The sequence below is a fragment of the Lepisosteus oculatus genome, chromosome 14, assembly GCF_040954835.1.
Source record: "Lepisosteus oculatus isolate fLepOcu1 chromosome 14, fLepOcu1.hap2, whole genome shotgun sequence".
In the NCBI taxonomy this organism is placed as follows: Eukaryota; Metazoa; Chordata; class Actinopteri; order Semionotiformes; family Lepisosteidae; genus Lepisosteus; species Lepisosteus oculatus.
In genome coordinates, this window is record NC_090709.1 from 5,942,567 (window position 1) to 5,967,756 (window position 25,190).

At 41.8% G+C, this 25,190-nt stretch overlaps 14 non-coding genes across 14 annotated transcripts; all 14 read right to left on the reverse strand.

The window, feature by feature from the left end:
- Window positions 1–231: 231 nt before the first annotated feature.
- On the reverse strand, window positions 232–303 carry trnaw-cca (transfer RNA tryptophan (anticodon CCA)). Its single transcript has one exon. It is a non-coding gene; the product is annotated as a tRNA-Trp (tRNA).
- A 1,439-nt stretch (window positions 304–1,742) lies between these two features.
- trnan-guu (transfer RNA asparagine (anticodon GUU)) lies at window positions 1,743–1,816 on the reverse strand. The gene has a single exon. It is a non-coding gene; the product is annotated as a tRNA-Asn (tRNA).
- Window positions 1,817–3,432: 1,616 nt separating this feature from the next.
- Window positions 3,433–3,504, reverse strand: trnaw-cca (transfer RNA tryptophan (anticodon CCA)). The gene has a single exon. It is a non-coding gene; the product is annotated as a tRNA-Trp (tRNA).
- A 1,441-nt stretch (window positions 3,505–4,945) lies between these two features.
- On the reverse strand, window positions 4,946–5,019 carry trnan-guu (transfer RNA asparagine (anticodon GUU)). Its single transcript has one exon. It is a non-coding gene; the product is annotated as a tRNA-Asn (tRNA).
- Window positions 5,020–6,634: 1,615 nt separating this feature from the next.
- Window positions 6,635–6,706, reverse strand: trnaw-cca (transfer RNA tryptophan (anticodon CCA)). Its single transcript has one exon. It is a non-coding gene; the product is annotated as a tRNA-Trp (tRNA).
- A 1,441-nt stretch (window positions 6,707–8,147) lies between these two features.
- On the reverse strand, window positions 8,148–8,221 carry trnan-guu (transfer RNA asparagine (anticodon GUU)). Its single transcript has one exon. It is a non-coding gene; the product is annotated as a tRNA-Asn (tRNA).
- Window positions 8,222–9,836: 1,615 nt separating this feature from the next.
- On the reverse strand, window positions 9,837–9,908 carry trnaw-cca (transfer RNA tryptophan (anticodon CCA)). The gene has a single exon. It is a non-coding gene; the product is annotated as a tRNA-Trp (tRNA).
- A 1,441-nt stretch (window positions 9,909–11,349) lies between these two features.
- Window positions 11,350–11,423, reverse strand: trnan-guu (transfer RNA asparagine (anticodon GUU)). Its single transcript has one exon. It is a non-coding gene; the product is annotated as a tRNA-Asn (tRNA).
- Window positions 11,424–13,038: 1,615 nt separating this feature from the next.
- On the reverse strand, window positions 13,039–13,110 carry trnaw-cca (transfer RNA tryptophan (anticodon CCA)). The gene has a single exon. It is a non-coding gene; the product is annotated as a tRNA-Trp (tRNA).
- Window positions 13,111–14,550: 1,440 nt separating this feature from the next.
- trnan-guu (transfer RNA asparagine (anticodon GUU)) lies at window positions 14,551–14,624 on the reverse strand. The gene has a single exon. It is a non-coding gene; the product is annotated as a tRNA-Asn (tRNA).
- Window positions 14,625–16,249: 1,625 nt separating this feature from the next.
- trnaw-cca (transfer RNA tryptophan (anticodon CCA)) lies at window positions 16,250–16,321 on the reverse strand. Its single transcript has one exon. It is a non-coding gene; the product is annotated as a tRNA-Trp (tRNA).
- A 3,137-nt stretch (window positions 16,322–19,458) lies between these two features.
- Window positions 19,459–19,530, reverse strand: trnaw-cca (transfer RNA tryptophan (anticodon CCA)). Its single transcript has one exon. It is a non-coding gene; the product is annotated as a tRNA-Trp (tRNA).
- Window positions 19,531–22,667: 3,137 nt separating this feature from the next.
- On the reverse strand, window positions 22,668–22,739 carry trnaw-cca (transfer RNA tryptophan (anticodon CCA)). Its single transcript has one exon. It is a non-coding gene; the product is annotated as a tRNA-Trp (tRNA).
- Window positions 22,740–24,179: 1,440 nt separating this feature from the next.
- On the reverse strand, window positions 24,180–24,253 carry trnan-guu (transfer RNA asparagine (anticodon GUU)). Its single transcript has one exon. It is a non-coding gene; the product is annotated as a tRNA-Asn (tRNA).
- Window positions 24,254–25,190: the final 937 nt, after the last annotated feature.

A 25,190-nucleotide genomic window follows, 5' to 3' on the forward strand; every position in this document is an offset into this window, starting at 1 on the left:
ACTTCCATTCTCTGATGTCACTGTCTCTAAAGACGGACGTGATGTTTCGCGGATGTGCAGTGTGCCTTTTCTCTTGTCGTGTTCAAGATGAAATGCTGCATAAGATCCTGACTGGGTATTCTGTACTGTTCTGTTATTTCATTCGGATTACCTAGGTGGTGTACAGCTAAAACCCGACTGCGTGGTGTAAATTCCGGGTTCGGCACCAGCAGCACCTGCAAACACATTAGCTGACCTCGACATGATTTGAACACGCAACCTTCTGATCTGGAGTCAGACGCGCTACCGTTGCGCCACGAGGTCACTTGCAACAAGTGCTTTTAATTTACCCAAAGAGAAAAATCAGCGTCCCTGAAAAAGATGTTTTCATTCTCTCCTGTGAGGAGCGCCGCTCTTCCAACGAGGGTCTCTTCTTCCCAGACCACAGATTATTCTTCCCGCCCGGCTCTCTCACGGAGAGCAGACACACCATCTCCACTAATGTGTTTACTACATCTATAGATCTGACCCCCTACAGCCCCGATATTCCTGGACAGGATATTTACCACCAACCTGGTGAACTTCTCATCTTGACCTCTCCCAGGAGGAACACAATTAACACAGAATCCTCTCTCCATTTAGCAAATAACACAAAACACTGTTTACCTGTCAAGACAGAAAACCAGGCTGCTCCAGGTGAGGCTTAAACTCACAACCTCGGCATGAGTCCACTGAATATGTCATTTTACATGGCCTGAACCAGGAAAGAGATTGGAAGTCAAGAAGTTATGGTTTTGTTTTAATACTTGCCTACTCTTTTAATTTTTCGGTCAAATCTTTTATTTGGGAGTACTTTCAATGGATGTTAATCTTTGTCCCGATGCACGATTCTGGGCCATGGTGTGTCTTGAATAATGTTCTTATAGGCTTCAGTTTGGAAAAGTGCGCTCTTCAGAAGCTACCGAAACCGCTAATGGTTACATAACACTTAATGCAAAAGCAACGTTCGGGTTTGAAAAAATATATTACTTGCTATGAATACAAACACTGTTACAGGAGGCGTGTTAGGGCTATTTTAGCTTAGATCATCAATTCATCTTACATTTCTTCTCCATCTATATCAACAGCGTCATCGCTACTGAGCGCTAAAGGCAGGTCCTGGCAATACAATCTTCTTTAGAAAACATTTTTAAAACTATTTCCACTACCATACATAAAGTAAAAGATACCGATTGCACGCACCTAATAAAATCTCTTATCCAGGGACGTTGTAGCTAGATGCAAATTCCAATCGAAAATGTATCAGCTTTAACATTTTCTTTGGGATCCACAGGACGATCAGCATGAGACTCAAAATATACCTGTGTTTGATTGTACAGCATAGATTGTACAGCATGTATGTTTACATTTATGTTAAAATTAAGGTAAATATATCAAAATATCAACATCCAACTTCACAGTGCTAACGTACTGTAACAGTGCTTGTCAAATTCTCAAACAAATCTGCGTTGTATTTCTAAACTCTTTTAGCAGAGGACGCAACAGGAGTATAAATGATATCTCCCGCCAGCCATTCAAAGATACTTTTCCAAAGGTGAATATGGATTTCTGGGGAGTTGCGGTGTTGATCACTATTGGACTTCCCTGGTCTCAAGTGTTGTTGTTGGACACGGGCAAAAGACTCGCATTTTCTGCAAATATAAAGAGGGTTAAGGTTTCGGCTTCAGCGGAGACAGTGTTTACATTGACAATAATAAGAAGATCGTCCCTGGGTGGGTTTGAACCACCAACCTTTCAGTTAACAGCCGAACGCGCTCGCCGATTGCGCCACAGAGACTGATGAGAGAGGCTTTTCTCCATTCGCACCTTTCCGGTCAAGAAATAAACATTGCTTGCATTTTCTTGCCAGTCGGCAATATTCCTACTGCTCTGATAGCCAAGAATTACATTTCATTTTTCACAAGCTGTATGAATTTCTTGAAAAACAAGTTGTTGCAGAAAGGAAATGCATTCATGCTTTAAACTAAATCAAGCCCTATGCGGTTGTCCAAGATGGTAGTTTCTGCACAAAAAGACAGGAAGAAAGGCACAGCTGGGATGTGGAGCCCGGATCTCCAGTTAACGAGACAGGTACTTAAACCGACTCAGCTACGGTGCCGGCAGAATTCTCCTCTTTTATAGCCGCTTGGACACACCGCTCTGAGCCATCTGCGTTCACGAAGCCCTGAGTCTGCCGGCTGAGCAAGCTGCCTCCTTTACACGGAACAGGAGCCCTGACCGTAAGAGAAATGAAGAGAAATGGCTTTTATTGGGCACTTTTCATGTCCAATGCGCTTGACATCTCCCAAGGGGGACAGAGTTCATTAACGACACTTTTCCTTTCTTTCTTCTTTCTGTACACTTTGATGAAACAAAACGAGAAATCATGTAAGGGAAAACATGTAAGGGAAAACATGCACATGCACATGTCTTTTTTTCATGGAGAAAACATGCACCGGGAAATGTTGTGTTTAGAAGAAGTGAGTTAACATGAAAAGTGACCTAATTTACCGGAGCAAATGCTCACCAAGCAAGATCTGCTTTACTACTAGAGAGAAGTAGAGTGAAAGACGTGATCATTTCACGCCGCTGTGGAACGAAACGCTTTTGTCTTGGAATTCTAAATCAATTAGAAATTCAGAGCGACACATAAAGGCTTTGTCTGCTTAAAAGTGATGTTTTTTTAAAACTAAAAAAAAATGTAGAAAACACGTTTCTCACTTAGAAATTTAAGATGGGGGTGGGGTATTACTAGTAGCGGCACTGAACTCACCATGGTGCAATTAATTTACGTGACGGGCTAGTGGTTTAATGGATAACGCGTCTGATTTCGGTTTATAAGATTGTCGATTCGACTTCTACCGGGGTTGTGTGATTCAAATCAGGCTCCTCAGAAATAGATGTCTGTTATGTAAATGAACCCCACCTGAAAGCAAACGTTGGGTCTGGGTTCCTTTCGTTACAACAAAAAAAACACCAACTAATGTCCAATAGTCCAATAGTTAGTCATTTAAGTAAACATGAATATACTGTAAGGTCTTGGTACATGGGAGTGGATTTCAACCACAATTAAAAGAAGGGCAAATTATAATTACAGGCTTCAGACACTTTTTCATACAAAAGTGACCAAACACTCCCTAACTTTCAGGTTTGCTTGAACCTGTAACAGAAAAGCGGTTTGAAACTTCCATTCTCTGATGTCACTGTCTCTAAAGTCGGATGTGATGTTTCGCGGATGTGCAGTGTGCCTTTTCTCTTGTCGTGTTCAAGATGAAATGCTGCATAAGATCCTGACTGGGTGCTCTGTACAGTTCTGTTACTTCATTCGGATTACCTAGGTGGTGTACAACTAAAACCCGACTGCATGGTGTAAATTCCGGGTTCGGCACCAGCAGCACCTGCAAACACATCAGCTGACCTCGACGTGATTGGAACACGCAACCTTCTGATCTGGAGTCAGACGCGCTACCGTTGCGCCACGAGGTCACTTGTGACAAGTGCTTTTAATTCACCCAAAGAGAAAAATCAGCGTCCCTGAAAAAGATTGTTTTCATTCTCTCCTGTGAGGAGCGCCGCTCTTCCAACGAGGGTCTCTTCTTCCCAGACCACAGATTATTCTTCCCGCCCGGCTCTCTCACGGAGAGCAGACACACCGTCTCCACTAATGTGTTTACTACATCTATAGATCTGACCCCCTACAGCCCCGATATTCCTGGACAGGATATTTACCACCAGCCTGGTGAACTTCTCATCTTGACCTCTCCCAGGAGGAGCACAATTAACACAGAATCCTCTCCCCATTTTAGCAAATAACACAAAACACTGTTTACCTGTCAAGACAGAAAACCAGGCTGCTCCAGGTGAGGCTTAAACTCACAACCTCGGCATGAGTCCACTGAATATGTCATTTTACATGGCCTGAACCAGGAAAGAGATTGGAAGTCAAGAAGTTATGGTTTTGTTTTAATACTTGCCTACTCTTTTAATTTTTCGGTCAAATCTTTTATTTGGGAGTACTTTCAATGGATGTTAATCTTTGTCCCGATGCACGATTCTGGGCCATGGTGTGTCTTGAATAATGTTCTTATAGGCTTCAGTTTGGAAAAGTGCGCTCTTCAGAAGCTACCGAAACCGCTAATGGTTACATAACACTTAATGCAAAAGCAACGTTCGGGTTTGAAAAAATATATTACTTGCTATGAATACAAACACTGTTACAGGAGGCGTGTTAGGGCTATTTTAGCTTAGATCATCAATTCATCTTACATTTCTTCTCCATCTATATCAACAGCGTCATCGCTACTGAGCGCTAAAGGCAGGTCCTGGCAATACAATCTTCTTTAGAAAACATTTTTAAAACTATTTCCACTACCATACATAAAGTAAAAGATACCGATTGCACGCACCTAATAAAATCTCTTATCCAGGGACGTTGTAGCTAGATGCAAATTCCAATCGAAAATGTATCAGCTTTAACATTTTCTTTGGGATCCACAGGACGATCAGCATGAGACTCAAAATATACCTGTGTTTGATTGTACAGCATAGATTGTACAGCATGTATGTTTACATTTATGTTAAAATTAAGGTAAATATATCAAAATATCAACATCCAACTTCACAGTGCTAACGTACTGTAACAGTGCTTGTCAAATTCTCAAACAAATCTGCGTTGTATTTCTAAACTCTTTTAGCAGAGGACGCAACAGGAGTATAAATGATATCTCCCGCCAGCCATTCAAAGATACTTTTCCAAGGGTGAATATGGATTTCTGGGGAGTTGCGGTGTTGATCACTATTGGACTTCCCCGGTCTCAAGTGTTGTTGTTGGACACGGGCAAAAGACTCGCATTTTCTGCAAATATAAAGAGGGTTAAGGTTTCGGCTTCAGCGGAGACAGTGTTTACATTGACAATAATAAGAAGATCGTCCCTGGGTGGGTTTGAACCACCAACCTTTCAGTTAACAGCCGAACGCGCTCGCCGATTGCGCCACAGAGACTGATGAGAGATCTTTTCTCCATTCGCACCTTTCCGGTCAAGAAATAAACATTGCTTGCATTTTCTTGCCAGTCGGCAATATTCCTACTGCTCTGATAGCCAAGAATTACATTTCATTTTTCACAAGCTGTATGAATTTCTTGAAAAACAAGTTGTTGCAGAAAGGAAATGCATTCATGCTTTAAACTAAATCAAGCCCTATGCGGTTGTCCAAGATGGTAGTTTCTGCACAAAAAGACAGGAAGAAAGGCACAGCTGGGATGTGGAGCCCGGATCTCCAGTTAACGAGACAGGTACTTAAACCGACTCAGCTACGGTGCCGGCAGAATTCTCCTCTTTTATAGCCGCTTGGACACACCGCTCTGAGCCATCTGCGTTCACGAAGCCCTGAGTCTGCCGGCTGAGCAAGCTGCCTCCTTTACACGGAACAGGAGCCCTGACCGTAAGAGAAATGAAGAGAAATGGCTTTTATTGGGCACTTTTCATGTCCAATGCGCTTGACATCTCCCAAGGGGGACAGAGTTCATTAACGACACTTTTCCTTTCTTTCTTCTTTCTGTACACTTTGATGAAACAAAACGAGAAATCATGTAAGGGAAAACATGTAAGGGAAAACATGCACATGCACATGTCTTTTTTTCATGGAGAAAACATGCACCGGGAAATGTTGTGTTTAGAAGAAGTGAGTTAACATGAAAAGTGACCTAATTTACCGGAGCAAATGCTCACCAAGCAAGATCTGCTTTACTACTAGAGAGAAGTAGAGTGAAAGACGTGATCATTTCACGCCGCTGTGGAACGAAACGCTTTTGTCTTGGAATTCTAAATCAATTAGAAATTCAGAGCGACACATAAAGGCTTTGTCTGCTTAAAAGTGATGTTTTTTTAAAACTAAAAAAAAATGTAGAAAACACGTTTCTCACTTAGAAATTTAAGATGGGGGTGGGGTATTACTAGTAGCGGCACTGAACTCACCATGGTGCAATTAATTTACGTGACGGGCTAGTGGTTTAATGGATAACGCGTCTGATTTCGGTTTATAAGATTGTCGATTCGACTTCTACCGGGGTTGTGTGATTCAAATCAGGCTCCTCAGAAATAGATGTCTGTTATGTAAATGAACCCCACCTGAAAGCAAACGTTGGGTCTGGGTTCCTTTCGTTACAACAAAAAAAACACCAACTAATGTCCAATAGTCCAATAGTTAGTCATTTAAGTAAACATGAATATACTGTAAGGTCTTGGTACATGGGAGTGGATTTCAACCACAATTAAAAGAAGGGCAAATTATAATTACAGGCTTCAGACACTTTTTCATACAAAAGTGACCAAACACTCCCTAACTTTCAGGTTTGCTTGAACCTGTAACAGAAAAGCGGTTTGAAACTTCCATTCTCTGATGTCACTGTCTCTAAAGTCGGATGTGATGTTTCGCGGATGTGCAGTGTGCCTTTTCTCTTGTCGTGTTCAAGATGAAATGCTGCATAAGATCCTGACTGGGTGCTCTGTACAGTTCTGTTACTTCATTCGGATTACCTAGGTGGTGTACAACTAAAACCCGACTGCATGGTGTAAATTCCGGGTTCGGCACCAGCAGCACCTGCAAACACATCAGCTGACCTCGACGTGATTGGAACACGCAACCTTCTGATCTGGAGTCAGACGCGCTACCGTTGCGCCACGAGGTCACTTGTGACAAGTGCTTTTAATTCACCCAAAGAGAAAAATCAGCGTCCCTGAAAAAGATTGTTTTCATTCTCTCCTGTGAGGAGCGCCGCTCTTCCAACGAGGGTCTCTTCTTCCCAGACCACAGATTATTCTTCCCGCCCGGCTCTCTCACGGAGAGCAGACACACCGTCTCCACTAATGTGTTTACTACATCTATAGATCTGACCCCCTACAGCCCCGATATTCCTGGACAGGATATTTACCACCAGCCTGGTGAACTTCTCATCTTGACCTCTCCCAGGAGGAGCACAATTAACACAGAATCCTCTCCCCATTTTAGCAAATAACACAAAACACTGTTTACCTGTCAAGACAGAAAACCAGGCTGCTCCAGGTGAGGCTTAAACTCACAACCTCGGCATGAGTCCACTGAATATGTCATTTTACATGGCCTGAACCAGGAAAGAGATTGGAAGTCAAGAAGTTATGGTTTTGTTTTAATACTTGCCTACTCTTTTAATTTTTCGGTCAAATCTTTTATTTGGGAGTACTTTCAATGGATGTTAATCTTTGTCCCGATGCACGATTCTGGGCCATGGTGTGTCTTGAATAATGTTCTTATAGGCTTCAGTTTGGAAAAGTGCGCTCTTCAGAAGCTACCGAAACCGCTAATGGTTACATAACACTTAATGCAAAAGCAACGTTCGGGTTTGAAAAAATATATTACTTGCTATGAATACAAACACTGTTACAGGAGGCGTGTTAGGGCTATTTTAGCTTAGATCATCAATTCATCTTACATTTCTTCTCCATCTATATCAACAGCGTCATCGCTACTGAGCGCTAAAGGCAGGTCCTGGCAATACAATCTTCTTTAGAAAACATTTTTAAAACTATTTCCACTACCATACATAAAGTAAAAGATACCGATTGCACGCACCTAATAAAATCTCTTATCCAGGGACGTTGTAGCTAGATGCAAATTCCAATCGAAAATGTATCAGCTTTAACATTTTCTTTGGGATCCACAGGACGATCAGCATGAGACTCAAAATATACCTGTGTTTGATTGTACAGCATAGATTGTACAGCATGTATGTTTACATTTATGTTAAAATTAAGGTAAATATATCAAAATATCAACATCCAACTTCACAGTGCTAACGTACTGTAACAGTGCTTGTCAAATTCTCAAACAAATCTGCGTTGTATTTCTAAACTCTTTTAGCAGAGGACGCAACAGGAGTATAAATGATATCTCCCGCCAGCCATTCAAAGATACTTTTCCAAGGGTGAATATGGATTTCTGGGGAGTTGCGGTGTTGATCACTATTGGACTTCCCCGGTCTCAAGTGTTGTTGTTGGACACGGGCAAAAGACTCGCATTTTCTGCAAATATAAAGAGGGTTAAGGTTTCGGCTTCAGCGGAGACAGTGTTTACATTGACAATAATAAGAAGATCGTCCCTGGGTGGGTTTGAACCACCAACCTTTCAGTTAACAGCCGAACGCGCTCGCCGATTGCGCCACAGAGACTGATGAGAGATCTTTTCTCCATTCGCACCTTTCCGGTCAAGAAATAAACATTGCTTGCATTTTCTTGCCAGTCGGCAATATTCCTACTGCTCTGATAGCCAAGAATTACATTTCATTTTTCACAAGCTGTATGAATTTCTTGAAAAACAAGTTGTTGCAGAAAGGAAATGCATTCATGCTTTAAACTAAATCAAGCCCTATGCGGTTGTCCAAGATGGTAGTTTCTGCACAAAAAGACAGGAAGAAAGGCACAGCTGGGATGTGGAGCCCGGATCTCCAGTTAACGAGACAGGTACTTAAACCGACTCAGCTACGGTGCCGGCAGAATTCTCCTCTTTTATAGCCGCTTGGACACACCGCTCTGAGCCATCTGCGTTCACGAAGCCCTGAGTCTGCCGGCTGAGCAAGCTGCCTCCTTTACACGGAACAGGAGCCCTGACCGTAAGAGAAATGAAGAGAAATGGCTTTTATTGGGCACTTTTCATGTCCAATGCGCTTGACATCTCCCAAGGGGGACAGAGTTCATTAACGACACTTTTCCTTTCTTTCTTCTTTCTGTACACTTTGATGAAACAAAACGAGAAATCATGTAAGGGAAAACATGTAAGGGAAAACATGCACATGCACATGTCTTTTTTTCATGGAGAAAACATGCACCGGGAAATGTTGTGTTTAGAAGAAGTGAGTTAACATGAAAAGTGACCTAATTTACCGGAGCAAATGCTCACCAAGCAAGATCTGCTTTACTACTAGAGAGAAGTAGAGTGAAAGACGTGATCATTTCACGCCGCTGTGGAACGAAACGCTTTTGTCTTGGAATTCTAAATCAATTAGAAATTCAGAGCGACACATAAAGGCTTTGTCTGCTTAAAAGTGATGTTTTTTTAAAACTAAAAAAAAATGTAGAAAACACGTTTCTCACTTAGAAATTTAAGATGGGGGTGGGGTATTACTAGTAGCGGCACTGAACTCACCATGGTGCAATTAATTTACGTGACGGGCTAGTGGTTTAATGGATAACGCGTCTGATTTCGGTTTATAAGATTGTCGATTCGACTTCTACCGGGGTTGTGTGATTCAAATCAGGCTCCTCAGAAATAGATGTCTGTTATGTAAATGAACCCCACCTGAAAGCAAACGTTGGGTCTGGGTTCCTTTCGTTACAACAAAAAAAACACCAACTAATGTCCAATAGTCCAATAGTTAGTCATTTAAGTAAACATGAATATACTGTAAGGTCTTGGTACATGGGAGTGGATTTCAACCACAATTAAAAGAAGGGCAAATTATAATTACAGGCTTCAGACACTTTTTCATACAAAAGTGACCAAACACTCCCTAACTTTCAGGTTTGCTTGAACCTGTAACAGAAAAGCGGTTTGAAACTTCCATTCTCTGATGTCACTGTCTCTAAAGTCGGATGTGATGTTTCGCGTATGTGCAGTGTGCCTTTTCTCTTGTCGTGTTCAAGATGAAATGCTGCATAAGATCCTGACTGGGTGCTCTGTACTGTTCTGTTACTTCATTCGGATTACCTAGGTGGTGTACAACTAAAACCCGACTGCATGGTGTAAATTCCGGGTTCGGCACCAGCAGCACCTGCAAACACATCAGCTGACCTCGACGTGATTGGAACACGCAACCTTCTGATCTGGAGTCAGACGCGCTACCGTTGCACCACGAGGTCACTTGTGACAAGTGCTTTTAATTCACCCAAAGAGAAAAATCAGCGTCCCTGAAAAAGATTGTTTTCATTCTCTCCTGTGAGGAGCGCCGCTCTTCCAACGAGGGTCTCTTCTTCCCAGACCACAGATTATTCTTCCCGCCCGGCTCTCTCACGGAGAGCAGACACACCGTCTCCACTAATGTGTTTACTACATCTATAGATCTGACCCCCTACAGCCCCGATATTCCTGGACAGGATATTTACCACCAGCCTGGTGAACTTCTCATCTTGACCTCTCCCAGGAGGAGCACAATTAACACAGAATCCTCTCCCCATTTTAGCAAATAACACAAAACACTGTTTACCTGTCAAGACAGAAAACCAGGCTGCTCCAGGTGAGGCTTAAACTCACAACCTCGGCATGAGTCCACTGAATATGTCATTTTACATGGCCTGAACCAGGAAAGAGATTGGAAGTCAAGAAGTTATGGTTTTGTTTTAATACTTGCCTACTCTTTTAATTTTTCGGTCAAATCTTTTATTTGGGAGTACTTTCAATGGATGTTAATCTTTGTCCCGATGCACGATTCTGGGCCATGGTGTGTCTTGAATAATGTTCTTATAGGCTTCAGTTTGGAAAAGTGCGCTCTTCAGAAGCTACCGAAACCGCTAATGGTTACATAACACTTAATGCAAAAGCAACGTTCGGGTTTGAAAAAATATATTACTTGCTATGAATACAAACACTGTTACAGGAGGCGTGTTAGGGCTATTTTAGCTTAGATCATCAATTCATCTTACATTTCTTCTCCATCTATATCAACAGCGTCATCGCTACTGAGCGCTAAAGGCAGGTCCTGGCAATACAATCTTCTTTAGAAAACATTTTTAAAACTATTTCCACTACCATACATAAAGTAAAAGATACCGATTGCACGCACCTAATAAAATCTCTTATCCAGGGACGTTGTAGCTAGATGCAAATTCCAATCGAAAATGTATCAGCTTTAACATTTTCTTTGGGATCCACAGGACGATCAGCATGAGACTCAAAATATACCTGTGTTTGATTGTACAGCATAGATTGTACAGCATGTATGTTTACATTTATGTTAAAATTAAGGTAAATATATCAAAATATCAACATCCAACTTCACAGTGCTAACGTACTGTAACAGTGCTTGTCAAATTCTCAAACAAATCTGCGTTGTATTTCTAAACTCTTTTAGCAGAGGACGCAACAGGAGTATAAATGATATCTCCCGCCAGCCATTCAAAGATACTTTTCCAAGGGTGAATATGGATTTCTGGGGAGTTGCGGTGTTGATCACTATTGGACTTCCCCGGTCTCAAGTGTTGTTGTTGGACACGGGCAAAAGACTCGCATTTTCTGCAAATATAAAGAGGGTTAAGGTTTCGGCTTCAGCGGAGACAGTGTTTACATTGACAATAATAAGAAGATCGTCCCTGGGTGGGTTTGAACCACCATCCTTTCAGTTAACAGCTGAACGCGCTCGCCGATTGCGCCACAGAGACTGATGAAAGTTTTTTTCTCCATTCGCACCTTTCCGGTCAAGAAATAAACATTGCTTGCATTTTCTTGCCAGTCGGCAATATTCCTACTGCTCTGATAGCCAAGAATTACATTTCATTTTTCACAAGCTGTATGAATTTCTTGAAAAACAAGTTGTTGCAGAAAGGAAATGCATTCATGCTTTAAACTAAATCAAGCCCTATGCGGTTGTCCAAGATGGTAGTTTCTGCACAAAAAGACAGGAAGAAAGGCACAGCTGGGATGTGGAGCCCGGATCTCCAGTTAACGAGACAGGTACTTAAACCGACTCAGCTACGGTGCCGGCAGAATTCTCCTCTTTTATAGCCGCTTGGACACACCGCTCTGAGCCATCTGCGTTCACGAAGCCCTGAGTCTGCCGGCTGAGCAAGCTGCCTCCTTTACACGGAACAGGAGCCCTGACCGTAAGAGAAATGAAGAGAAATGGCTTTTATTGGGCACTTTTCATGTCCAATGCGCTTGACATCTCCCAAGGGGGACAGAGTTCATTAACGACACTTTTCCTTTCTTTCTTCTTTCTGTACACTTTGATGAAACAAAACGAGAAATCATGTAAGGGAAAACATGTAAGGGAAAACATGCACATGCACATGTCTTTTTTTCATGGAGAAAACATGCACCGGGAAATGTTGTGTTTAGAAGAAGTGAGTTAACATGAAAAGTGACCTAATTTACCGGAGCAAATGCTCACCAAGCAAGATCTGCTTTACTACTAGAGAGAAGTAGAGTGAAAGACGTGATCATTTCACGCCGCTGTGGAACGAAACGCTTTTGTCTTGGAATTCTAAATCAATTAGAAATTCAGAGCGACACATAAAGGCTTTGTCTGCTTAAAAGTGATGTTTTTTTAAAACTAAAAAAAAATGTAGAAAACACGTTTCTCACTTAGAAATTTAAGATGGGGGTGGGGTATTACTAGTAGCGGCACTGAACTCACCATGGTGCAATTAATTTACGTGACGGGCTAGTGGTTTAATGGATAACGCGTCTGATTTCGGTTTATAAGATTGTCGATTCGACTTCTACCGGGGTTGTGTGATTCAAATCAGGCTCCTCAGAAATAGATGTCTGTTATGTAAATGAACCCCACCTGAAAGCAAACGTTGGGTCTGGGTTCCTTTCGTTACAACAAAAAAAACACCAACTAATGTCCAATAGTCCAATAGTTAGTCATTTAAGTAAACATGAATATACTGTAAGGTCTTGGTACATGGGAGTGGATTTCAACCACAATTAAAAGAAGGGCAAATTATAATTACAGGCTTCAGACACTTTTTCATACAAAAGTGACCAAACACTCCCTAACTTTCAGGTTTGCTTGAACCTCTAACAGAAAAGCGGTTTGAAACTTCCAATCTCTGATGTCACTGTCTCTAAAGTCGGATGTGATGTTTCGCGGATGTGCAGTGTGCCTTTTCTCTTGTCGTGTTCAAGATGAAATGCTGCATAAGATCCTGACTGGGTGCTCTGTACTGTTCTGTTACTTCATTCGGATTACCTAGGTGGTGTACAGCTAAAACCCGACTGCATGGTGTAAATTCCGGGTTCGGCACCAGCAGCACCTGCAAACACATCAGCTGACCTCGACGTGATTTGAACACGCAACCTTCTGATCTGGAGTCAGACGCGCTACCGTTGCGCCACGAGGTCACTTGTGACAAGTGCTTTTAATTCACCCAAAGAGAAAAATCAGCGTCCCTGAAAAAGATTGTTTTCATTCTCTCCTGTGAGGAGCGCCGCTCTTCCAACGAGGGTCTCTTCTTCCCAGACCACAGATTATTCTTCCCGCCCGGCTCTCTCACGGAGAGCAGACACACCGTCTCCACTAATGTGTTTACTACATCTATAGATCTGACCCCCTACAGCCCCGATATTCCTGGACAGGATATTTACCACCAGCCTGGTGAACTTCTCATCTTGACCTCTCCCAGGAGGAGCACAATTAACACAGAATCCTCTCTCCATTTAGCAAATAACACAAAACACTGTTTACCTGTCAAGACAGAAAACCAGGCTGCTCCAGGTGAGGCTTAAACTCACAACCTCGGCATGAGTGCACTGAATATGTCATTTTACATGGCCTGAACCAGGAAAGAGATTGGAAGTCAAGAAGTTATGGTTTTGTTTTAATACTTGCCTACTCTTTTAATTTTTCGGTCAAATCTTTTATTTGGGAGTACTTTCAATGGATGTTAATCTTTGTCCCGATGCACGATTCTGGGCCATGGTGTGTCTTGAATAATGTTCTTATAGGCTTCAGTTTGGAAAAGTGCACTCTTCAGAAGCTACCGAAACCGCTAATGGTTACATAACACTTAATGCAAAAGCAACGTTCGGGTTTGAAAAAATATATTACTTGCTATGAATACAAACACTGTTACAGGAGGCGTGTTAGGGCTATTTTAGCTTAGATCATCAATTCATCTTACATTTCTTCTCCATCTATATCAACAGCTTCATCGCTACTGAGCGCTAAAGGCAGGTCCTGGCAATACAATCTTCTTTAGAAAACATTTTTAAAACTATTTCCACTACCATACATAAAGTAAAAGATACCAATTACACGCACCTAATAAAATCTCTTATCCAGGGACGTTGTAGCTAGATGCAAATTCCAATCGAAAATGTATCAGCTTTAACATTTTCTTTGGGATCCACAGGACGATCAGCATGAGACTCAAAATATACCTGTGTTTGATTGTACAGCATAGATTGTACAGCATGTATGTTTACATTTATGTTAAAATTAAGGTAAATATATCAAAATATCAACATCCAACTTCACAGTGCTAACGTACTGTAACAGTGCTTGTCAAATTCTCAAACAAATCTGCGTTGTATTTCTAAACTCTTTTAGCAGAGGACGCAACAGGAGTATAAATGATATCTCCCGCCAGCCATTCAAAGATACTTTTCCAAGGGTGAATATGGATTTCTGGGGAGTTGCGGTGTTGATCACTATTGGACTTCCCCGGTCTCAAGTGTTGTTGTTGGACACGGGCAAAAGACTCGCATTTTCTGCAAATATAAAGAGGGTTAAGGTTTCGGCTTCAGCGGAGACAGTGTTTACATTGACAATAATAAGAAGATCGTCCCTGGGTGGGTTTGAACCACCAACCTTTCAGTTAACAGCCGAACGCGCTCGCCGATTGCGCCACAGAGACTGATGAGAGAGGCTTTTCTCCATTCACACCTTTCCGGTCAAGAAATAAACATTGCTTGCATTTTCTTGCCAGTCGGCAATATTCCTACTGCTCTGATAGCCAAGAATTACATTTCATTTTTCACAAGCTGTATGAATTTCTTGAAAAACAAGTTGTTGCAGAAAGGAAATGCATTCATGCTTTAAACTAAATCAAGCCCTATGCGGTTGTCCAAGATGGTAGTTTCTGCACAAAAAGACAGGAAGAAAGGCACAGCTAGGATGTGGAGCCCGGATCTCCAGTTAACGAGACAGGTACTTAAACCGACTCAGCTACGGTGCCGGCAGAATTCTCCTCTTTTATAGCCGCTTGGACACACCGCTCTGAGCCATCTGCGTTCACGAAGCCCTGAGTCTGCCGGCTGAGCAAGCTGCCTCCTTTACACGGAACAGGAGCCCTGACCGTAAGAGAAATTAAGAGAAATGGCTTTTATTGGGCACTTTTCATGTCCAATGCGCTTGACATCTCCCAAGGGGGACAGAGTTCATTAACGACACTTTTCCTTTCTTTCTTCTTTCTGTACACTTTGATGAAACAAAACGAGAAATCATGTAAGGGAAAACATGTAAGGGAAAACATGCACATGCACATGTCTTTTTTTCATGGAGAAAACATGCACCGGGAAATGTTGTGTTTAGAAGAAGTGAGTTAACATGAAAAGTGACCTAATTTACCGGAGCGAATGCTCACCAAGCAAGATCTGCTTTACTACTAGAGAGAAGTAGAGTGAAAGACGTGATCATTTCACGCCGCTGTGGAACGAAACGCTTTTGTCTTGGAATTCTAAATCAATTAGAAATTCAGAGCGACACATAAAGGCTTTGTCTGCTTAAAAGTGATGATTTTTTAAAACTAAAAAAAAATGTAGAAAACACGTTTCTCACTTAGAAATTTAAGATGGGGGTGGGGTATTACTAGTAGCGGCACTGAACTCACCATGGTGCAATTAATTTACGTGACGGGCTAGTGGTTTAATGGATAACGCGTCTGATTTCGGTTTATAAGATTGTCGATTCGACTTCTACCGGGGTTGTGTGATTCAAATCAGGCTCCTCAGAAATAGATGTCTGTTATGTAAATATGTAAATGAACCCCACCTGAAAGCAAACGTTGGGTCTGGGTTCCTTTCGTTACAACAAAAAAAAACACCAACTAATGTCCAATAGTCCAATAGTTAGTCATTTAAGTAAACATGAATATACTGTAAGGTCTTGGTACATGGGAGTGGATTTCAACCACAATTAAAAGAAGGGCAAATTATAATTACAGGCTTCAGACACTTTTTCATACAAAAGTGACCAAACACTCCCTAACTTTCAGGTTTGCTTGAACCTGTAACAGAAAAGCGGTTTGAAACTTCCACTCTCTGATGTCACTGTCTCTAAAGTCGGATGTGATGTTTCGCGGATGTGCAGTGTGCCTTTTCTCTTGTCGTGTTCAAGATGAAATGCTGCATAAGATCCTGACTGGGTGCTCTGTACTGTTCTGTTACTTCATTCGGATTACCTAGGTGGTGTACAGCTAAAACCCAACTGCATGGTGTAAATTCCGGGTTCGGCACCAGCAGCACCTGCAAACACATCAGCTGACCTCGACGTGATTTGAACACGCAACCTTCTGATCTGGAGTCAGACGCGCTACCGTTGCACCACGAGGTCACTTGTGACAAGTGCTTTTAATTCACCCAAAGAGAAAAATCAGCGTCCCTGAAAAAGATTGTTTTCATTCTCTCCTGTGAGGAGCGCCGCTCTTCCAACGAGGGTCTCTTCTTCCCAGACCACAGATTATTCTTCCCGCCCGGCTCTCTCACGGAGAGCAGACACACCGTCTCCACTAATGTGTTTACTACATCTATAGATCTGACCCCCTACAGCCCCGATATTCCTGGACAGGATATTTACCACCAGCCTGGTGAACTTCTCATCTTGACCTCTCCCAGGAGGAGCACAATTAACACAGAATCCTCTCTCCATTTAGCAAATAACACAAAACACTGTTTACCTGTCAAGACAGAAAACCAGGCTGCTCCAGGTGAGGCTTAAACTCACAACCTCGGCATGAGTGCACTGAATATGTCATTTTACATGGCCTGAACCAGGAAAGAGATTGGAAGTCAAGAAGTTATGGTTTTGTTTTAATACTTGCCTACTCTTTTAATTTTTCGGTCAAATCTTTTATTTGGGAGTACTTTCAATGGATGTTAATCTTTGTCCCGATGCACGATTCTGGGCCATGGTGTGTCTTGAATAATGTTCTTATAGGCTTCAGTTTGGAAAAGTGCACTCTTCAGAAGCTACCGAAACCGCTAATGGTTACATAACACTTAATGCAAAAGAAACGTTCGGGTTTGAAAAAAAAATATTACTTGCTATGAATACAAACGCTGTTACAGGAGGCGTGTTATGGCTATTTTAGCTTAGATCATCAATTCATCTTACATTTCTTCTCCATCTATATCAACAGCTTCATCGCTACTGAGCGCTAAAGGCAGGTCCTGGCAATACAATCTTCTTTAGAAAACATTTTTAAAACTATTTCCACTACCATACATAAAGTAAAAGATACCAATTACACGCACCTAATAAAATCTCTTATCCAGGGACGTTGTAGCTAGATGCAAATTCCAATCGAAAATGTATCAGCTTTAACATTTTCTTTTGGATCCACAGGACGATCAGCATGAGACTCAAAATATACCTGTGTTTGATTGTACAGCATAGATTGTACAGCATGTATGTTTACATTTATGTTAAAATTAAGGTAAATATATCAAAATATCAACATCCAACTTCACAGTGCTAACGTACTGTAACAGTGCTTGTCAAATTCTCAAACAAATCTGCGTTGTATTTCTAAACTCTTTTAGCAGAGGACGCAACAGGAGTATAAATGATATCTCCCGCCAGCCATTCAAAGATACTTTTCCAAGGGTGAATATGGATTTCTGGGGAGTTGCGGTGTTGATCACTATTGGACTTCCCCGGTCTCAAGTGTTGTTGTTGGACACGGGCAAAAGACTCGCATTTTCTGCAAATATAAAGAGGGTTAAGGTTTCGGCTTCAGCGGAGACAGTGTTTACATTGACAATAATAAGAAGATCGTCCCTGGGTGGGTTTGAACCACCAACCTTTCAGTTAACAGCCGAATGCGCTCGCCGATTGCGCCAGAGACTGATGAGAGAGGCTTTTCTCCATTCGCACCTTTCCAGTCAAGAAATAAACATTGCTTGCATTTTCTTGCCAGTCGGCAATATTCCTACTGCTCTGATAGCCAAGAATTACATTTCATTTTTCACAAGCTGTATGAATTTCTTGAAAAACAAGTTGTTGCAGAAAGGAAATGCATTCATGCTTTAAACTAAATCAAGCCCTATGCGGTTGTCCAAGATGGTAGTTTCTGCACAAAAAGACAGGAAGAAAGGCACAGCTGGGATGTGGAGCCCGGATCTCCAGTTAACGAGACAGGTACTTAAACCGACTCAGCTACGGTGCCGGCAGAATTCTCCTCTTTTATAGCCGCTTGGACACACCGCTCTGAGCCATCTGCGTTCACGAAGCCCTGAGTCTGCCGGCTGAGCAAGCTGCCTCCTTTACACGGAACAGGAGCCCTGACCGTAAGAGAAATGAAGAGAAATGGCTTTTATTGGGCACTTTTCATGTCCAATGCGCTTGACATCTCCCAAGGGGGACAGAGTTCATTAACGACACTTTTCCTTTCTTTCTTCTTTCTGTACACTTTGATGAAACAAAACGAGAAATCATGTAAGGGAAAACATGTAAGGGAAAACATGCACATGCACATGTCTTTTTTTCATGGAGAAAACATGCACCGGGAAATGTTGTGTTTAGAAGAAGTGAGTTAACATGAAAAGTGACCTAATTTACCGGAGCAAATGCTCACCAAGCAAGATCTGCTTTACTACAAGAGAGAAGTAGAGTGAAAGACGTGATCATTTCACGCCGCTGTGAAACGAAACGCTTTTGTCTTGGAATTCTAAATCAATTAGAAATTCAGAGCGACACATAAAGGCTTTGTCTGCTTAAAAGTGATGTTTTTTTAAAACTAAAAAAAAATGTAGAAAACACGTTTCTCACTTAGAAATTTAAGATGGGGGTGGGGTATTACTAGTAGCGGCACTGAACTCACCATGGTGCAATTAATTTACGTGACGGGCTAGTGGTTTAATGGATAACGCGTCTGATTTCGGTTTATAAGATTGTCGATTCGACTTCTACCGGGGTTGTGTGATTCAAATCAGGCTCCTCAGAAATAGATGTCTGTTATGTAAATATGTAAATGAACCCCACCTGAAAGCAAACGTTGGGTCTGGGTTCCTTTCGTTACAACAAAAAAAACACCAACTAATGTCCAATAGTCCAATAGTTAGTCATTTAAGTAAACATGAATATACTGTAAGGTCTTGGTACATGGGAGTGGATTTCAACCACAATTAAAAGAAGGGCAAATTATAATTACAGGCTTCAGACACTTTTTCATACAAAAGTGACCAAACACTCCCTAACTTTCAGGTTTGCTTGAACCTGTAACAGAAAAGCGGTTTGAAACTTCCACTCTCTGATGTCACTGTCTCTAAAGTCGGATGTGATGTTTCGCGGATGTGCAGTGTGCCTTTTCTCTTGTCGTGTTCAAGATGAAATGCTGCATAAGATCCTGACTGGGTGCTCTGTACTGTTCTGTTACTTCATTCGGATTACCTAGGTGGTGTACAGCTAAAACCCAACTGCATGGTGTAAATTCCGGGTTCGGCACCAGCAGCACCTGCAAACACATCAGCTGACCTCAACGTGATTTGAACACGCAACCTTCTGATCTGGAGTCAGACGCGCTACCGTTGCGCCACGAGGTCACTTGCGACAAGTGCTTTTAATTCACCCAAAGAGAAAAATCAGCGTCCCTGAAAAAGATTGTTTTCATTCTCTCCTGTGAGGAGCGCCGCTCTTCCAACGAGGGTCTCTTCTTCCCAGACCACAGATTATTCTTCCCGCCCGGCTCTCTCACGGAGAGCAGACACACCGTCTCCACTAATGTGTTTACTACATCTATAGATCTGACCCCCTACAGCCCCGATATTCCTGGACAGGATATTTACCACCAGCCTGGTGAACTTCTCATCTTGACCTCTCCCAGGAGGAGCACAATTAACACAGAATCCTCTCTCCATTTAGCAAATAACACAAAACACTGTTTACCTGTCAAGACAGAAAACCAGGCTGCTCCAGGTGAGGCTTAAACTCACAACCTCGGCATGAGTGCACTGAATATGTCATTTTACATGGCCTGAACCAGGAAAGAGATTGGAAGTCAAGAAGTTATGGTTTTGTTTTAATACTTGCCTACTCTTTTAATTTTTCGGTCAAATCTTTTATTTGGGAGTACTTTCAATGGATGTTAATCTTTGTCCCGATGCACGATTCTGGGCCATGGTGTGTCTTGAATAATGTTCTTATAGGCTTCAGTTTGGAAAAGTGCACTCTTCAGAAGCTACCGAAACCGCTAATGGTTACATAACACTTAATGCAAAAGAAACGTTCGGGTTTGAAAAAAAAATATTACTTGCTATGAATACAAACGCTGTTACAGGAGGCGTGTTATGGCTATTTTAGCTTAGATCATCAATTCATCTTACATTTCTTCTCCATCTATATCAACAGCTTCATCGCTACTGAGCGCTAAAGGCAGGTCCTGGCAATACAATCTTCTTTAGAAAACATTTTTAAAACTATTTCCACTACCATACATAAAGTAAAAGATACCAATTACACGCACCTAATAAAATCTCTTATCCAGGGACGTTGTAGCTAGATGCAAATTCCAATCGAAAATGTATCAGCTTTAACATTTTCTTTTGGATCCACAGGACGATCAGCATGAGACTCAAAATATACCTGTGTTTGATTGTACAGCATAGATTGTACAGCATGTATGTTTACATTTATGTTAAAATTAAGGTAAATATATCAAAATATCAACATCCAACTTCACAGTGCTAACGTACTGTAACAGTGCTTGTCAAATTCTCAAACAAATCTGCGTTGTATTTCTAAACTCTTTTAGCAGAGGACGCAACAGGAGTATAAATGATATCTCCCGCCAGCCATTCAAAGATACTTTTCCAAGGGTGAATATGGATTTCTGGGGAGTTGCGGTGTTGATCACTATTGGACTTCCCCGGTCTCAAGTGTTGTTGTTGGACACGGGCAAAAGACTCGCATTTTCTGCAAATATAAAGAGGGTTAAGGTTTCGGCTTCAGCGGAGACAGTGTTTACATTGACAATAATAAGAAGATCGTCCCTGGGTGGGTTTGAACCACCAACCTTTCAGTTAACAGCCGAATGCGCTCGCCGATTGCGCCAGAGACTGATGAGAGAGGCTTTTCTCCATTCGCACCTTTCCAGTCAAGAAATAAACATTGCTTGCATTTTCTTGCCAGTCGGCAATATTCCTACTGCTCTGATAGCCAAGAATTACATTTCATTTTTCACAAGCTGTATGAATTTCTTGAAAAACAAGTTGTTGCAGAAAGGAAATGCATTCATGCTTTAAACTAAATCAAGCCCTATGCGGTTGTCCAAGATGGTAGTTTCTGCACAAAAAGACAGGAAGAAAGGCACAGCTGGGATGTGGAGCCCGGATCTCCAGTTAACGAGACAGGTACTTAAACCGACTCAGCTACGGTGCCGGCAGAATTCTCCTCTTTTATAGCCGCTTGGACACACCGCTCTGAGCCATCTGCGTTCACGAAGCCCTGAGTCTGCCGGCTGAGCAAGCTGCCTCCTTTACACGGAACAGGAGCCCTGACCGTAAGAGAAATGAAGAGAAATGGCTTTTATTGGGCACTTTTCATGTCCAATGCGCTTGACATCTCCCAAGGGGGACAGAGTTCATTAACGACACTTTTCCTTTCTTTCTTCTTTCTGTACACTTTGATGAAACAAAACGAGAAATCATGTAAGGGAAAACATGTAAGGGAAAACATGCACATGCACATGTCTTTTTTTCATGGAGAAAACATGCACCGGGAAATGTTGTGTTTAGAAGAAGTGAGTTAACATGAAAAGTGACCTAATTTACCGGAGCAAATGCTCACCAAGCAAGATCTGCTTTACTACAAGAGAGAAGTAGAGTGAAAGACGTGATCATTTCACGCCGCTGTGGAACGAAACGCTTTTGTCTTGGAATTCTAAATCAATTAGAAATTCAGAGCGACACATAAAGGCTTTGTCTGCTTAAAAGTGATGTTTTTTTAAAACTAAAAAAAAATGTAGAAAACACGTTTCTCACTTAGAAATTTAAGATGGGGGTGGGGTATTACTAGTAGCGGCACTGAACTCACCATGGTGCAATTAATTTACGTGACGGGCTAGTGGTTTAATGGATAACGCGTCTGATTTCGGTTTATAAGATTGTCGATTCGACTTCTACCGGGGTTGTGTGATTCAAATCAGGCTCCTCAGAAATAGATGTCTGTTATGTAAATATGTAAATGAACCCCACCTGAAAGCAAACGTTGGGTCTGGGTTCCTTTCGTTACAACAAAAAAAACACCAACTAATGTCCAATAGTCCAATAGTTAGTCATTTAAGTAAACATGAATATACTGTAAGGTCTTGGTACATGGGAGTGGATTTCAACCACAATTAAAAGAAGGGCAAATTATAATTACAGGCTTCAGACACTTTTTCATACAAAAGTGACCAAACACTCCCTAACTTTCAGGTTTGCTTGAACCTGTAACAGAAAAGCGGTTTGAAACTTGCATTCTCTGATGTCACTGTCTCTAAAGTCGGATGTGATGTTTCGCGGATGTGCAGTGTGCCTTTTCTCTTGTCGTGTTCAAGATGAAATGCTGCATAAGATCCTGACTGGGTGCTCTGTACTGTTCTGTTACTTCATTCGGATTACCTAGGTGGTGTACAGCTAAAACCCGACTGCATGGTGTAAATTCCGGGTTCGGCACCAGCAGCACCTGCAAACACATCAGCTGACCTCGACGTGATTTGAACACGCAACCTTCTGATCTGGAGTCAGACGCACTACCGTTGCGCCACGAGGTCACTTGTGACAAGTGCTTTTAATTCACCCAAAGAGAGAAATCAGCGTCCCTGAAAAAGATTGTTTTCATTCTCTCCTGTGAGGAGCGCCGCTCTTCCAACGAGGGTCTCTTCTTCCCAGACCACAGATTATTCTTCCCGCCCGGCTCTCTCACGGAGAGCAGACACACCGTCTCCACTAATGTGTTTACTACATCTATAGATCTGACCCCCTACAGCCCTGATATTCCTGGACAGGATATTTACCACCAGCCTGGTGAACTTCTCATCTTGACCTCTCCCAGGAGGAGCACAATTAACACAGAATCCTCTCTCCATTTAGCAAATAACACAAAACACTGTTTACCTGTCAAGACAGAAAACCAGGCTGCTCCAGGTGAGGCTTAAACTCACAACCTCGGCATGAGTGCACTGAATATGTCATTTTACATGGCCTGAACCAGGAAAGAGATTGGAAGTCAAGAAGTTATGGTTTTGTTTTAATACTTGCCTACTCTTTTAATTTTTCGGTCAAATCTTTTATTTGGGAGTACTTTCAATGGATGTTAATCTTTGTCCCGATGCACGATTCTGGGCCATGGTGTGTCTTGAATAATGTTCTTATAGGCTTCAGTTTGGAAAAGTGCACTCTTCAGAAGCTACCGAAACCGCTAATGGTTACATAACACTTAATGCAAAAGAAACGTTCGGGTTTGAAAAAAAAAATTACTTGCTATGAATACAAACGCTGTTACAGGAGGCGTGTTATGGCTATTTTAGCTTAGATCATCAATTCATCTTACATTTCTTCTCCATCTATATCAACAGCTTAATCGCTACTGAGCGCTAAAGGCAGGTCCTGGCAATACAATATTCTTTAGAAAACATTTTTAAAACTATTTCCACTACCATACATAAAGTAAAAGATACCAATTACACGCACCTAATAAAATCTCTTATCCAGGGACGTTGTAGCTAGATGCAAATTCCAATCGAAAATGTATCAGCTTTAACATTTTCTTTTGGATCCACAGGACGATCAGCATGAGACTCAAAATATACCTGTGTTTGATTGTACAGCATAGATTGTACAGCATGTATGTTTACATTTATGTTAAAATTAAGGTAAATATATCAAAATATCAACATCCAACTTCACAGTGCTAACGTACTGTAACAGTGCTTGTCAAATTCTCAAACAAATCTGCGTTGTATTTCTAAACTCTTTTAGCAGAGGACGCAACAGGAGTATAAATGATATCTCCCGCCAGCCATTCAAAGATACTTTTCCAAGGGTGAATATGGATTTCTGGGGAGTTGCGGTGTTGATCACTATTGGACTTCCCCGGTCTCAAGTGTTGTTGTTGGACACGGGCAAAAGACTCGCATTTTCTGCAAATATAAAGAGGGTTAAGGTTTCGGCTTCAGCGGAGACAGTGTTTACATTGACAATAATAAGAAGATCGTCCCTGGGTGGGTTTGAACCACCAACCTTTCAGTTAACAGCCGAACGCGCTCGCCGATTGCGCCACAGAGACTGATGAGAGAGGCTTTTCTCCATTCACACCTTTCCGGTCAAGAAATAAACATTGCTTGCATTTTCTTGCCAGTCGGCAATATTCCTACTGCTCTGATAGCCAAGAATTACATTTCATTTTTCACAAGCTGTATGAATTTCTTGAAAAACAAGTTGTTGCAGAAAGGAAATGCATTCATGCTTTAAACTAAATCAAGCCCTATGCGGTTGTCCAAGATGGTAGTTTCTGCACAAAAAGACAGGAAGAAAGGCACAGCTGGGATGTGGAGCCCGGATCTCCAGTTAACGAGACAGGTACTTAAACCGACTCAGCTACGGTGCCGGCAGAATTCTCCTCTTTTATAGCCGCTTGGACACACCGCTCTGAGCCATCTGCGTTCACAAAGCCCTGAGTCTGCCGGCTGAGCAAGCTGCCTCCTTTACACGGAACAGGAGCCCTGACCGTAAGAGAAATGAAGAGAAATGGCTTTTATTGGGCACTTTTCATGTCCAATGCGCTTGACATCTCCCAAGGGGGACAGAGTTCATTAACGACACTTTTCCTTTCTTTCTTCTTTCTGTACACTTTGATGAAACAAAACGAGAAATCATGTAAGGGAAAACATGTAAGGGAAAACATGCACATGCACATGTCTTTTTTTCATGGAGAAAACATGCACCGGGAAATGTTGTGTTTAGAAGAAGTGAGTTAACATGAAAAGTGACCTAATTTACCGGAGCGAATGCTCACCAAGCAAGATCTGCTTTACTACTAGAGAGAAGTAGAGTGAAAGACGTGATCATTTCACGCCGCTGTGGAACGAAACGCTTTTGTCTTGGAATTCTAAATCAATTAGAAATTCAGAGCGACACATAAAGGCTTTGTCTGCTTAAAAGTGATGTTTTTTTAAAACTAAAAAAAAATGTAGAAAACACGTTTCTCACTTAGAAATTTAAGA